The following is a 14,874-nucleotide window of genomic DNA, read 5'->3' as shown; positions in this document are numbered from 1 at the left end:
ATCCCTTTATTAACTTGGGTATCAATTGCCTATTATAATCTTGTCCATATTAAGGATTATTTATCTTTGCAGAGAAAATAGAAGAAAAATAACTCAGCAAAAAGTTTTTGCTCACTAAGTACCAAGCACTTCTTATTAATTAGGGATTCAAAGAAAAGCAAAAACACATATAGGCACATAATTATACAATATTCCTTGATACACTATAGTTTCTTAAACAAACATTATTGATATTATTCTCAGAGGACCTGATATGCTTTTGCATCTATCCTCCTTTACCTTTCTTTGCTCTCATGTTCAGGCATTTCCTTTATATTTGAGTTATAGGTCCTTCTTTCTGGTTCATCACATCAGTTTTGTTTTTTCCCCAGGCAAATAATTCCATCTAATTTGAGAGTAGCCTCCCTTAAATTTGATTAGTGAGCAATGCTTCACTTAATGAAATTCAACAATTTATTATTAATACCTACTATATATAGGACATTGTACTGGCACTGATTTTCAAAGATTAAAAACTAAAATGACACCTTCCATTTCCTATTTTTTTTTGTTGTAAGCATCATGGGGATGACCTGTGCAAAAATCAAGTGTGAGAGAATTTCCTAGAAATGTTAAAGTTCTTAAGTTTCTTCTATTTCTATGTAATATTGTGCTGATAAATACAATATAAATAAACAAATTGAATAATTTATTCATAAATAAATACAACTGATAAATAAATACAACTTGACCCCATCAATGAGATTCATAGAAATTAAAAATTAGCTATCTGTAAAGGGAAAAAAAAATTATATTCTGTATGTTGTAGCATTCAAAAACGCAATTTAGTCTTAGAAAAATCAATTATTATTATATTTTCACAATGAAAAAAATATCCTTAAGGTGACATATCAGAAGGCACCTCCCAACCACAATCTAGCTTTTATTCAGAGGTGGAGGACTATGGACAGGGAATGCTGCATATAAAATTAGACTTTTTATGCATTTCAATTAGCTGTACTGGACTGTTTTTCTCCTCTATTTATTTATTTATTTTTAAAATAAAGGATGTCCAGCTAGGATATGAAGGGTATTGTTCATCACAGATATAGGTATGATAAAAATATAAAATAACAATACAATTTTATCTTAATATTAAAATATCAATATAGTAGAGAACCCTTGACCCTACACCAATGATGAGCGTGGGACTTATTTCCCACTTTCTAAGTTTAAGATATTAATTTGGGGTCAGAGAATATTCAAATCCCTAATTCACCTTCATTAGTATATATTGTCTTATAGAACCAATTTATTGGAAAAATTGAATTGAATAAGAGGTATTTAATTAAAATAGAAGAAGCAATTGGAATCACATAACATATAACATATAACAAATCATATACTTCCCAACATGTGTCTGATGGGGAGTCTTTATCTCAACTCCTTCTTGATCCCCCTGTCTCTAAAGCACAGTGAGACAATACTCCATATCCAAGTCCCTCAAGAAAATGTATCAGCAGAGGAAATATGGAATGCTGCTGAATGTACTTTTGCTTTCTTTGACATGGGAACTAAGCAATTACTACAAAACCCAACTGCTATTTTTCTTTAAATCTCTCTCTAAACCTCTTTTTTTTCCAAACCCCAGATATCATCCTATGCATCTTTCTTTGGTATTTCTCAAAATGCAGAACCTTAGGCAGGGAGAGGTAATTACAAAAGAAAACATGAGATTCATTATATTAATAATATGCAATAGAGACTAAATAATTTAATGGCTTTTTAAAATGTTACTTGTAGATTTCTCAAAAATTGACTTTTGGGATTATTAACAAATTTGTTGCCATCTGGTAGATGTAGTAAACTTACAGTGTATTATAAATACATGCTCTTATAAGTGTTTTTATTTGTTTCATAGAAATTATATGACTACTTTAGTGTTCTTTAATGATCTCCTTAAAATTTTTTAGACATAAGGTCAGGTAAGTAGAACTAAAAATCTAATAAAAATATGAGTACCCTGTTGATTATTTATGAATGAAGTAGACTTATTTTAGAATAATCAGGTTACCACAAATTGCCTTATAATAGTTTCCCAGGAAGTATGTCATAAAGTAGAGACATCCCCAGTGTTTCATGTTGATTCTAAGTGTCACTTTCCAGGCACTACTCTAACAAACCAAGCAGCTTCTGTCATTTTATGAGCAATGAAGCTTGAATGAAGCTGGATAGCCATTAAAAAGATATAAAGTAATTTTGAGTGGCTGCATGTTCTGTGCATACTGGTTTTAAATCTAGGTGGTGCCTGTGAGAGCACTAACTTGTTCCCTTCCAAACATATTTCCCAATATAGTGCTTTGCTTCCCAAACTTCATATTCTAGCCAAACTAGCCAACTTGCTATTTTTCAAACCTGACATTGTATTTCCTGCTCTGGACCTCTGTACATGTTGTGCTCATGTATGGAATTCATTATTTCCTCAATTGTGTCTTCTAATTTCGGTTTTTCCAAACAGTTCTTGTGTCAGTTCCTAAGTGAGTTCCTCAAAGATGTTATTTCCTGAAAAAATTCATTAGTGATTTCAGTAGTGACAATTGAGCTTATCTCATAAAATCATATTTACTTTTCTTACCATTATATCTCCTAGGAGAACTCATGTTTCATGTAATCAAAGACTCTTAAACATATGTATATATGAAACCAAAGGAATTTGAAACCAGACTGAAAAGTAGATTGAACCTTGATTATGGAAGGATTTAAATGCCTGAAGAGTTCATTTTATGTCTTTCAAGAGAAATAGAGATTTATTGACATTTTTTTATTAGAGAAGTGACCCAGTCAGAACTATTTTTAGGAAGACTATTTTGTCAGTATTTTTGTGGAATTGCAGGTGGAAGACACCAGAATCAGTGGAAACAATAAAGAAGGTATTATAATAGTCCAGAAAAGATGCAACCAAGTTCTGAAGTACTGTGATGGTCAAATGCTTGTAGTGAAGGAGAGAAAAGGTGTGAGTGGTACTGAGTTATGTTGGATATAAAGGAAATATATAGATACAAGTATAAGAAAGAGACAAGGATGACTCCAAGGCTGTGAACCTGAGTGAAGGGGAGGATGGTAATGTCTTCAACAGAAAACAATGAAATTTTCAGAAGGAACAGAATGGGGAGTGAGAATAAGTGAAGAGATTGGTAGTGAGAGAGCATATTGAATTTCATATTGGATTATATAGAGTTTAAGTTTTCAGTGGGTTGCTTGGATGAAAATGTCCATTGAAAATGTGGAACAGTCATTTACAATAAAGATTTGTCCTGGTTAATTTTATTTGGAAGTCTACTTTATAGAGATAATAATTAAATCCATTTGACATGATATTAGCAAGGGATAGAGAAAAGAATAGATGATGGCCTAGAGTAGAACTTTCAGACTGTATCGTGCTTAAGGTATGAGAATTAGATGATGATCTCCCCAAAGGGAGAATGATTGCTCAACAATTGCTAGGAGAACCAACAGAGATCTGTGCCATGAAAGCCAAGAGAAAAAAATATAGGAGGAACCTGCAAAAATATGAAGAGCTAGAGAAAGGTCCAGTAGGATGATGACTAGTAAAAGGAACTGATATATTGGGAAGTTTGGGTATGAAAATAGTAAATGGAAATGAATATGTATGAAGGCAATGAATACATATAAGGAAGTTTCTGCGAAAGTTGGAAAGGAAGATTGTGAATCAAATATAAAAATCCTTGCTAAAGAAAGGGGAGTGACCTAGAATCTGGTAGTTAAGAAGGAAAGATTTTCTAACCATTATAGCTGTTAAAGATAGAATGTAATTTTTCTTAGAAAATGGTGAATTTATTTTGAAAAGAATTTTTTAAAAAAAGTTTGAATGACAATTTATTTCCTTTTCAGTGGAGTTTTATTCAGATCTAGTTTGAATCAGATGGACTATGGGGTTCATAGGGTGCTAGTATTAAAGACTTAGAAATGAGAATAATCTTACAATCTGATTCAACTTTTATGGATAAATAAACTGAGATCCAAAAAGGTTAACTGACTTTCCTGATGTCATACAGGAAAGCATTAATGAATTTGTTTACATCACTGACACTTCTCTCTCCCAATCTTCCAACTTTTGTTACAAACAAGTATAGGTAAGTAAAATAAATCAAAACATTGTTGGATTCTAACAAAGTCTGTCCCATTTCCTAGCTATAGACCTTCTAAGAGGATGAAGGAATGCTTTAATGCTTTACTGTCTGTCTTCTGAGGTCACTACTAGTGACTGACTTGATCAGATTTAAAAAAAAAAAAAAAAAAGGACCAGAATTATGGTTGGTATCCAAACTGGCTTAGTAACCACTTATCCACTTAGTGGCATTTAAAACAAATTGGTGAAGTCCATCTGTTTCTTACTGGGAAAACATCTATACTGCTGAATTTATTATAATTAAGACTAATTAATAGCTCTAAAGCTAGTAGTCTAAATAGGAACAAACTTTTCAAAGGACAGCAAGGCGATTACCTAAAAAAAAAAAAGTAATATTGTGTTTGTCCAGAAATGTCTATCAATATAATGAGATGATTTTGAGACACAGGAACGAATCTAGCCAGTGGGAACAAAATTAAATTATGAGGAAATAATAAATAGGCACTACTAACACTAATGATTTTGTTTCTCCTGAAATGTTGACTGTCATCTGCTTTTAATAACCAAAATAGACTTTTTCTTCTCTTTTTTGTGGCTTTTATTTCTATAATGTGAATAAATCTATATTTCCTTTGTTTCACATGGATAGTAAAAGCTTTTATTATCAAAGATCACAGATCTAAAAGTGAAAAGAACCTTACAAACCATCTCATTCATCTGTATCACCATTTCATGGATAAGCTAACTGAAGTCCTATCTCCAGTCATCCAAGTTTTGAACATTGGATACATAATTTAAATTGAGTGTGTATCCATCTGCTATACACCCATTGTCTATTTCCCTTAAATAAATAAATTCAAGCATTTATTAAACTCTTGCTATATGCCAAGTACTGTGCCAAGTCTCCCAGATACAAGGGGAAAACAGTGACTGTACTTTAAGGATTTACATTACATTTTAATGAAGGAAAATTGCATACACAAGGGAGATGAAAAATTACGGGAGAAGGTAGGGAAGATGGATTATCTAGATGACCCAGTAGACAGAGCTGTAGACCTGAAGTCAGGAAGGCTGGAATTTAAATCCAGCTTCAGACTTTTACTAGCTGTGTGACCCTGGGCAAATCACTTAACTCTATTTGCCTCAGGTTTCTCATCTGTAAAGTGGAGTGGAGGAATAAATGAGAAACCACTCCAGTATCTTTACCAAGAAAACCCTAAATAATGTCATAAAGAGTAAGACATAACTTAAATGGCTGAACCACAACAAGAGGCATGGGACTGGTAACCAGAGGCATAGTGATAAAGGTCAGAGACTCAGAAACAAAATGGAGAGGGATGTGGAGATATGATGGCAAGAGTAGTGGCCTTTAAATGATTAAAACATCATGTCTGCCTTTCTCCACCTACCATTCTAACCTCAGGGCAACAAGCTTATGACAGCTTCATTGTAAGTTAGGTTTAATTTTTCTGCCAGCATACATGGGAATTCATTTTCCCTTTTCTTTTCTCCCATTGTCATGATATTTTGGAAGATCATTAACATTCACTGACATTCTCTTCTCTGTAGACTCTTCACATCAGTTCTAATTATGTATTCATTCAACGAGGAAATCTTTAATTTCTTATAAGTTTTTACATTTTTATATCTTTGGAGGGGGGAGTTTACATTTGCATCCATAGCTCCTCACATGTTTGAAAGAAGGAATATAAAATTCCATAGGAAATGACTGATAAAAGAAATGAGAATTTATTCTCTCTTCTATTTTTATCTTTCTTCTAATTTTTACTTTAAGAAAAAAACCAAGAAAGTAAATCATGAAACTAAGCTTAATTTTACAATTAATTCTTTATATCAAATATGTTTTTAATTAGTAATAAAATCTTTCTTTTTGTTTGTTTTTAACCACTTAGTCTCCCAATGTGAATACAAACTAGTAGTCATTTTCTTTAGAAACACACACATTCATATATATATATATATATATATATATATATATATATGTAACACACACAGAGCTTAGAGGCTGCTTTTTTGTCTAAATAAGAGATAAAATGTTGCTTCTTCATAAAATATATATGGCAACTTTTTTTTTTCCTACCCCTCTATTGGGGAGGTAGGGGTAGCAGTTAAGACAATAGTAGGACACTTATAGCTAAGGCTAGAACATGCTTTCTCAAAGATCTTGAATTCTCCCATTGTGATACTTTAAATTTATAATCCCAGTGTCCTTGGAGATGTGGAATTCAAGAAATGTCTTATTTATCTAGAACTAAAATAACAAGATGATCAAATGACTCCTGGCCTTCTTCTACTCCCACACATTCTTTGCTATTGGAGAAAGAGACACATATCAAGTAAAGTAGATGATTCAAAGAATATCTCTTTTTCAAAACAACTTCCAAGGTCAATGGTGTCAGTCTCTATTCAATTTGTTCAAGTATACCTTTTACAATTAACATTCTGATCCTTGCTGTTAATGACATTGAGAAACTGTCAGATTCTTAAGTATATGTTCACTCATAAATTAAAAGAGTAGATACTGTTTCTTATAGCTTTAATTACTGATACATAGATGTTGTTCAAGAAATGTTTATTTAAATAAATTGTATCACAACTCATGGTGTGTTGACTTTAAAAAAAAAATTTACAAAATCTATAGCATATGTTATGGTGTTACTGCCTCAATTAAGCAGAGCCTTGAATTAATCTGATGGAAAACATTGTTTCACATTTATTCTGGATAAATGGAAGGATATTATTACAATAACTTCAAATCCAAATTTGCAATTTATATAGCCTTCATTTACAAATAAAATCATAACTTTGATTTTGAGTTTTCTAGTGGAATGAAATCTCCTTGAGGGCTGAAACTCTTGATTGTGATTTTGTGTTTACAGTAGCTAGTGTAATACCAGACAAATTGAGATCATTACATAAATGTGTAACATTTCCCTCTTCTATGAGCCCACCCCTCTTATCAAACTTACACTTAAAGGTTAGATTCTCTAGGATGTTTTGTACAATTAAAAGTTTTTAACAATAAAGGTTATGAGTTTTCCCTCATTTGCTTACCTTTAATAGTTAACCAGTATAGATAATTAGTTCTAGATAAAGGCATTTCCTAAGATAGTATCATAAAAGGATTAATTATAAAACATTTCTCCCATAAGCCTAGGTGTATTCTACTACAAATACACATAGACTCTGTGGGAAGAATGGTTGCAAACATAGATTATGTGACTAGAGAGACACATATCCTTAGGGAACACATGTGGCTGTATTAACACTCATTTTGAAAGCTGAAGGCACCAATATTTTTTTCATTTTATTATTAAGTTTATTTCATTATTATAAATATTCATTATTATTTATAGCAACATTATACTAAATATAATAATATTTGTTATTATCTCAGTGATATTATTATTATTATATCATGTTTCCCTCTTTATCTTCCTCTTAGTGAAACATTTCTATTGTGTTCTTATAGCTTTCTTGAGTCTTTCCACAGCTTTCACTTTCAATGGCTATGAATCATTTTGCCTTCTTTCTCTAGAAAGTTTCTTGTTTGTTTTTAAAAAGTCACTGAGGGCAGTCAGTCATTGACTAATTGTCTTCTAAAACCATTAAGTATGATGGAAGAAATTCTTTATGTCCCATGCAGGGATAACAAGGTATAAACACTTGAGACTAATTTTTAAAACCTTAGCACCTCATTTTCTTGTTTTTGACCCTTATATGCTATAATTTCGAATGGACTGAAGGGAAGAGATGAATGGAATAATCTGATGGTTTCCCAGTCTCTAGAATTTCCTCTCTTCAAAAGGCAGAAACAGAAAGATAAGTGAGAAGCCACTGTCTACTCAAAACTGCATGTCTAACTAAGGAATGTGGAGCGAAACAGCCTCTTTTCTGTTGCTACTTATTTGTCTCCTGTAAAAGTCCCATCCTGATTTCTTACCTATCTCCTTCCCTAAATAACAATACTTTGCTAAAAGATATCCTGGCTCCCCCCTTATCTGTACTTTGTTCTCCTTAGGTTGTTTAGCCTGCTGGCTGAAGCCCCAAATTTCAGTATATTAAACTCTTACAAACTTTTGCTAATTGTTAGACTCTCTCAGAGTTTGGTCTATCTGCTTTGGCACTAATAAAGTTTTTTTTGTGATTATAAGAAAATCTCCTCGAATTCTTACAAGCTAACTATGAACCATGTCAGAACCTTTCTGACACTTTATTTTGTTTTTGAAATCCAGGAGATCCCCTTTGCAGATCTGAATCCTCTTAAAATCACTCAACACAGATGTTTCCCTTTGAACTCCTCTTTCACTCATGGCCAGCCCTAAAGGAGGCCCAAGACTGCTGGCAATGGTGTAGGGTCCCCTAGCTCTTGGGTGGCTGGGCTAGACAGGTTCCCATCAGTTCAGATGAGGCTTTTTTGGAGGGGACACCTTTCAACTAGCCACTCTCTCTGATATTTGGGATGCTGAAGAATAGGAGATGGGTCATGGGATATGGGGCAAGGTATTTTCTTTCTGAAGGACTCACTCCTGGGATGTTTCCTAAAACACTGTGGGAACTATTTGACAAAAGAGAACTTAGATGAAAATGGGGAAAAGTCTCATACATTCAAAACTTTATCACTCTCTCCCTCCTTTCTTCTTTCTCTCCCTTCCTCTCTCTCTTCCTCCTTCCTTCCCTCCCTCTTCCTTTTCTCCCTTTTTTCTTCCCTTTTCCCCTCCCTCTCTCTCTCTCTCCTTTCCACCTTCCCTCCTTCTCTCTTTTTCTCTGTCTCTGTCTCTATCTGTCTGTCTGTCTGTCTCTCTCTCTGTGTATGTCTGTACCCTCCACTTTGTGATTTTTGTAAAATGCTTCTTTAAAGCAGTTTACCAAGAGATGTTAGGATGTGAAGCTATCTTTCCCTTTTCCTAGAATGGAGGAGGTGCCAAAGAACAAAGCCCATTAGGCTATCTGGGTTAAGCAAATAATAGTGATTAATCACCTGCTCCTGAACCAATGTTTTCTAAAATGAATTATACTGACCCCCACAAAAACCCACAACAGACAAAAAAAAAACCGACTCACAACAACAACCACCACCAATATATTTTGAGCCAGAGGATTTGATTGGAATTCTAGCTCTATTGCTGGTGTAATTATGGATAAGTCAAAAACTTGAGTTTTGCTTTGAATTTTCCATACTGTAAAATGAGTGGATTAAATAAAATATTCCTCATTATTTTTTCTAGCTCTAAAAAATCTATTGTTCCAAGTTACAACATTGACTAAGTGATTCTGGTCAGCCAGGATTCCAATCTACATGTAAGAAGATAGTAAGACTTTTCTCCCCAAGCTTTTGTGCTTACGCAGTTCAATTTTGGGGCTAATGCAAAAAAAAAACAAAAAAAACCCCACTTTATTCTTAGCTTTTGGGTTGTTTCCATCGGATGTTTTCTTTAGAAAATCTATGAACATAGTTTGTGTATAGCTAGTGTCTAGCTTTCCACAATAATAGGTAATAGAATCCCAGATCTTCATCAAGAAATCAGTTATTAATACATATTGAATAGAAGAGAGATTTAATTGCATATAAGGAAAATGCAGAAGGGACAAAAGATTTATGAGACTCTATATAATTACAGAAAATGCATAAAACATTATTAGTGATATAGAAACTTGAATTAGGAATTGAACTTAGTATTGCTAATGGTTTGAACCAATTCTTAGAAGTTCTGGGATGATCAGAGCTCTCTTAAGCCTGACTTTCCTAATTAAGCATAAAAATCTTCCTCTGACAATCTGGAAACATGTCCAGTGTGCCTTGAATACATGGCCCTGCAGAAGACATCTGGAGTGAAATTACCACTATAGAGAAATCGTCATCCTTTAAGACAAGGTTCAATCATTCAGAGCTGGAGCAGAAGCATATGGAAGAAGTATTAGAAAAAGTTAGATCATTCATGCTTTTCAACAGGAAAAGAGGTAAACCATTCCTCAAATTTACATGCATTTGAGGTGGGTCAGAGAAAAGTTGGGTTTCCAAAGAGGATTCCATGACCACAGGTGATTAAGTGTGGGATCTTGGTGAAGAAATTACATTATTTAGATCTATAAAGGACTCTAAAAGTTCAGCTATAACTGACTGCTCCTTGTATGTCAATATTGTGGGAGAAAAAGGGTTACAAGCCTACCTGCCTTACATATGCATCGGTATGACATCTGTTAAATTGCTAATTTTCCCTCAAATAATTATAGTTCTATAACTCTCTTATCCTAGTGAACAATGTTGACTATGTCATGCAAATGTGCTCTGTTGATTCTTCTTAGGATATTTTCAGGTAATGTACTTTATAGAACATAAAGCATCATATAAACATGAACTACCTTTCATAACTCTATTTGCTAAATATTTATATTCATCGTATATATGTATACATTCATTGTGTTGTCAATAACAACAAAAACAACAACAATAAATCAGTACTATAGTAAATTTTATAAAGTGATCTTTAGAGAGTAAAATGATGTGATTAAATTCTGCCAAACAGGTATTTAGAAGGAATGCTTAAAAACACAATTCTTTTAGAAGCAGTAGAAATTAGGCGAAACTTTGATTGGATAAAACAAAAAAGATTCAGAATTTGCTTTCCAGAATCACTTCAGTATAGTTTTATATTTAGAAACTCGAATATATCTATGACCTTATGTATGTTGGTTCTTCCTTCAATGATTACAACTCTTGGACTTTTATCCTGTGTTCTTGTCTCTGTCTTCTGGTAAATTCATTACAGAGTTCATCCAATATACTGGAAACCTTAGTCTGGATTTTTTAATGTTGCATAGATTGTTGGATTATTGATATATGAAACTTATATTGTTACTGACAAAGAAATAAATCTTTCTTTCCTTCCTTCTTTCCTTCCTTCCTTCTTTCCTTCCTTCCTTTCTTCCTTTCTTCTTTGCTTCCTTCCTTCCTTCCTTCCTTCTTTCCTTCCTTCCTTCCTTCTTTCCTTCCTTCCTTCCTTTTGTCCTTCCTTCTTTCCTTCCTTTTTTCCTTTCTTCTTTCCTTTCTTCCTCTCTCCCTCCCTCCTTCCCCCTCTCTTTCTTTCTTTCTCTTCTCCTTTCTCTCTTCTTTTTGCTCTTCTTTCTATACTTCTTGCTCTTCCTACTCCCCACTTCCACCTCCTTCTCTTCTTTCTCTTCCTCTTCCTTTTCCTTCTTCTTCTCCTCCTTTCTTTTCCTCATGTTTCTCCTCTCCCTTCTCCTTTTCTTTTCTTTTTTTTCTTTCTATTATTCTTCTCCAACATTCATCTCAGGTGCCTGCTACTCCCAGAAGTCTTTATTTAATGTCTTAGTTTCTAGTATTTTTATTTGGCAAATTAAAATAATTTCACACACACATACACCCTATTCATATTGATTTATCTAAATGTATATTGAATTTTTTTTCAATAGATTATAAAATCCCAGAGGACAGGACTATTTTTCATTTTTCCTTTGTATTCATGTCTGACACAGTGCCTTGTATATAATAAGGACTTAATAAATGCTTATAGAATAGAACATTTACTAGGTACACAAGCCACTTGAAATTAGAATCAACAGTCATTAATTTAGAAGCAGATTCATCTTGACATTCTAGTTCAGTTTTTGTTCTTTGACAAAACATCAAAAGATAAGAGATTGAAAATGTTGTTTCATTGTTTTCCACATACACTGCAGGATATCCCTCTACATAGCATAATTTCTCTCTATAATGTACACTGGCTTTAGCATTCATGAGGTTATGTAAACCACAACTGATTCTATTTATGTTTTAGCCTGTACCACCACTTAGGCTTAAGGTGATGAAATGTATACAATTTCTACTAGTTGTATAAAATACTTCTTTACTATATCTTAAACTTAGTTTTCTCAAGTCATTAAGGATTCTTTTTATTTCTAGTATTGTGGGGTTTATTGAACTTTTGCTTTATACTATATAGCATCATCCTGTGATATATGATGTAATGGTAGGAATACTGTCTTGGAGAAAAAATTATATTTATTTGAATTCCGGCTCTGACATATCAGCCATGGAGGAGCCATGTGGAGTATTAGTCAAAATTCTCGAACAATTTGGTATTATCAGCTTTAAGATGAAAAGAGAAGATTACAATGATCTTGCAAAAAACTCTTGCATCTTGAAATCCATAATCTGACAAACTCCAATAAATCAGGCTAATCCCCATTTATTCAAAAACAGTTTATCTAATATGTAAAGAATACCCAAACATGTTTTGGATGGAAAGATTTTAAAAAAATACCTTGAACTCCAGGAACATTTATTCTTTTCATGGAGAATCTAGTATATACACAGATAAGTCTATCAAAGAAGTGATTTCAAGGATAATGATATGTATAAGTATAAGTTAGGTGGCACAGTCTGGAGTCAAAAAGATTTCTGTTCAAATCTTATTTGTACTTTTATCATCCCACAGTAATTTCAGTAATTTACTCAGAGTTTGAAAAAAAATTCATTAGATCTCTATTTTCCTCAGGGTCTACATCTATAAAATGGGAATGATACTAGTACCTACCTCCCAGTGGTGTTGTGAGCATCAAATGAGATAATAATAGTAAAGTGGTTAGCCCAGTGTCTGGGCACATAGTAACTATTATTATTGTTGTTGTTATTATTATTAGCAATAGATGAAATCAAGGACACAGAAGTGAGAAAAATATAATGCAGTGTACTTTGAATCAAAGATACCTAGATATAAATCCTTTCTTAATAACTAACTAGCAGTGTGATTCTGGGTAAATCATTTAGCTCCATAAAACTTAAATTTTCTCATATGTAAAATGATTTCAGCATCCCTTCCAGTTCTAAATATACTGATATGCCGTCCACATACATGACTGGTAGGGGACGAGGGGTTAAGGAGGTACACTTTTGTCTTCCTCTCCCCCCCCCCCAACCTTGATTAGTAGAGTTTGAACTACTTGCGGTAGGTTAACATCCCACAAATGGCAATGATTGATATGAGGAACCCACTGAAGAAAGGTAGTTTTGGGTTTTTTTGAAGAATCCAGCAGAAAGTTAAATCATGACTATGGAGAATTTCATGAGAACTCCTTAAAAAAAAAAAGACCCCCAAATCAGGATCTGACAGCTTATCCTTTTTGCTACATGAAGTCTATAAAGCTGAGTCCACTTTCTGCTGAATTCCAAATGTATTTGTGGGAGAATGTGTCATAGATTCTCATGCAAAGTGGGGTGAGTGACAGGTGAAAAGGAGGCTGGGGAGGAGGAGATAGGGGAGGTGAAGGGAGGATGTGTGTTAGGATGATGTGGAATCTGGAATATTTATGTAAATTTTTTTATCTTGCACTTGGTACTAGAGAAGAAATATGAATTATTTTGGCATTAAAAGATAAAATATGATGCTATTAAACAATACTGTACTTATATTTTATGCATTTCTGACTTTCTAAACATTTTCTGTGTGGTGTCTTGGTCTTTGCATATCATCTGGGACTTCTGCAAAATTCCCTCCAAATTTCCATTCAAGTTCTTATGCCAATCTACGATATATCAAAACCACAATGGGGATAGTCATGATGTGGAAGGCTAAACTGCATAATCAATGACAATATACAGGTAAAATAAATTGCTTGGTTTGGTAGAGGTGAAGTGCAGTAGCATGCAATTAGTCTTTATAATCAACCTCCCTCCTCCCTCCATTATTTAATGTTTTTTTCATCTTCTATTTTTTCTCTTAATAGAGCACTTGGATAAAGAGCCTTGTACTAAGCAGAAAAAAAAAACCCAAAACAAACCCAAATCCCAAGAACCTAATTTTCGGTCCTGATTACACAATCAACCAATTGAACAAACTTGGCTAGGACACTTTTTCTGAGACTTGCATTTTCTATATGTAAAATGAAGATATAGATCCTTTCAAACTTGAAAATTCTGTGATTCCATTCTCTATATCCTTCATGCTGTGAAGATAGATTTTTGGGCTCTGGGGAAATAGACAGATGAAAGTAATTTGGTTGTAATACAAAACTTTGCTCTATTTACTTTCCATAGAAAATCTTTTTGCTTTTTTTGGATGTTCTCTCAGGACTTTTTTTACTTCAGAGAAAAGACCTCTATGAAAAAAAAAATTCTCTTTGAGATAATCTAAATATCTTTTAAATATCAATAAGCCAATCAACAAACATTTAATAACTTCTTACCAATGAGTCAAGGATAATCAATCACAGGGACACTTAGGTAGACTACTGGGTAGAATGCTGGGCTGGAATCATGAGTCTGAGTTCAAACCTGATTTCATATACATATTAATTGTGTGATCTTGGTCAAATACTTATTCTTGCTTAACTCATTTTCCTCATATGTAAAATGAGCTAGAGAAGGAAATGAAAAACTATTCTTAGACCAATAGTACTTTTTTCCTAGAAAACCCCAGACAGAAATAGGACTGAACAATGACAAAAAAACATTGCAAAAACATGGTTTCTATAAGGAGAAACATTTCCTAACAACTACACGCAAACAGTTTCTGCCCTCACAGTGCTTTCTTTCTTTCTTTATTTTTTTTAAAGCTTTTTATTTACAGAACATATGCATGGGTGATTTTTCAATATTGACCCTTGCAAAATCTTTTGTACCAAATTTTCCCCTCCTTCCCCCCACCGCCTCCCCTAGCTGGCAGGTAGTCCAATACATGTTAAAATATATGTTAAATCCAATA

This window comes from Sarcophilus harrisii, chromosome 6 (genome assembly GCF_902635505.1).
Source record: "Sarcophilus harrisii chromosome 6, mSarHar1.11, whole genome shotgun sequence".
NCBI classification, from domain to species: Eukaryota; Metazoa; Chordata; class Mammalia; order Dasyuromorphia; family Dasyuridae; genus Sarcophilus; species Sarcophilus harrisii.
The sequence above is the reverse complement of the archived record's forward strand: the minus strand, read 5'-3'. Positions refer to the sequence as shown.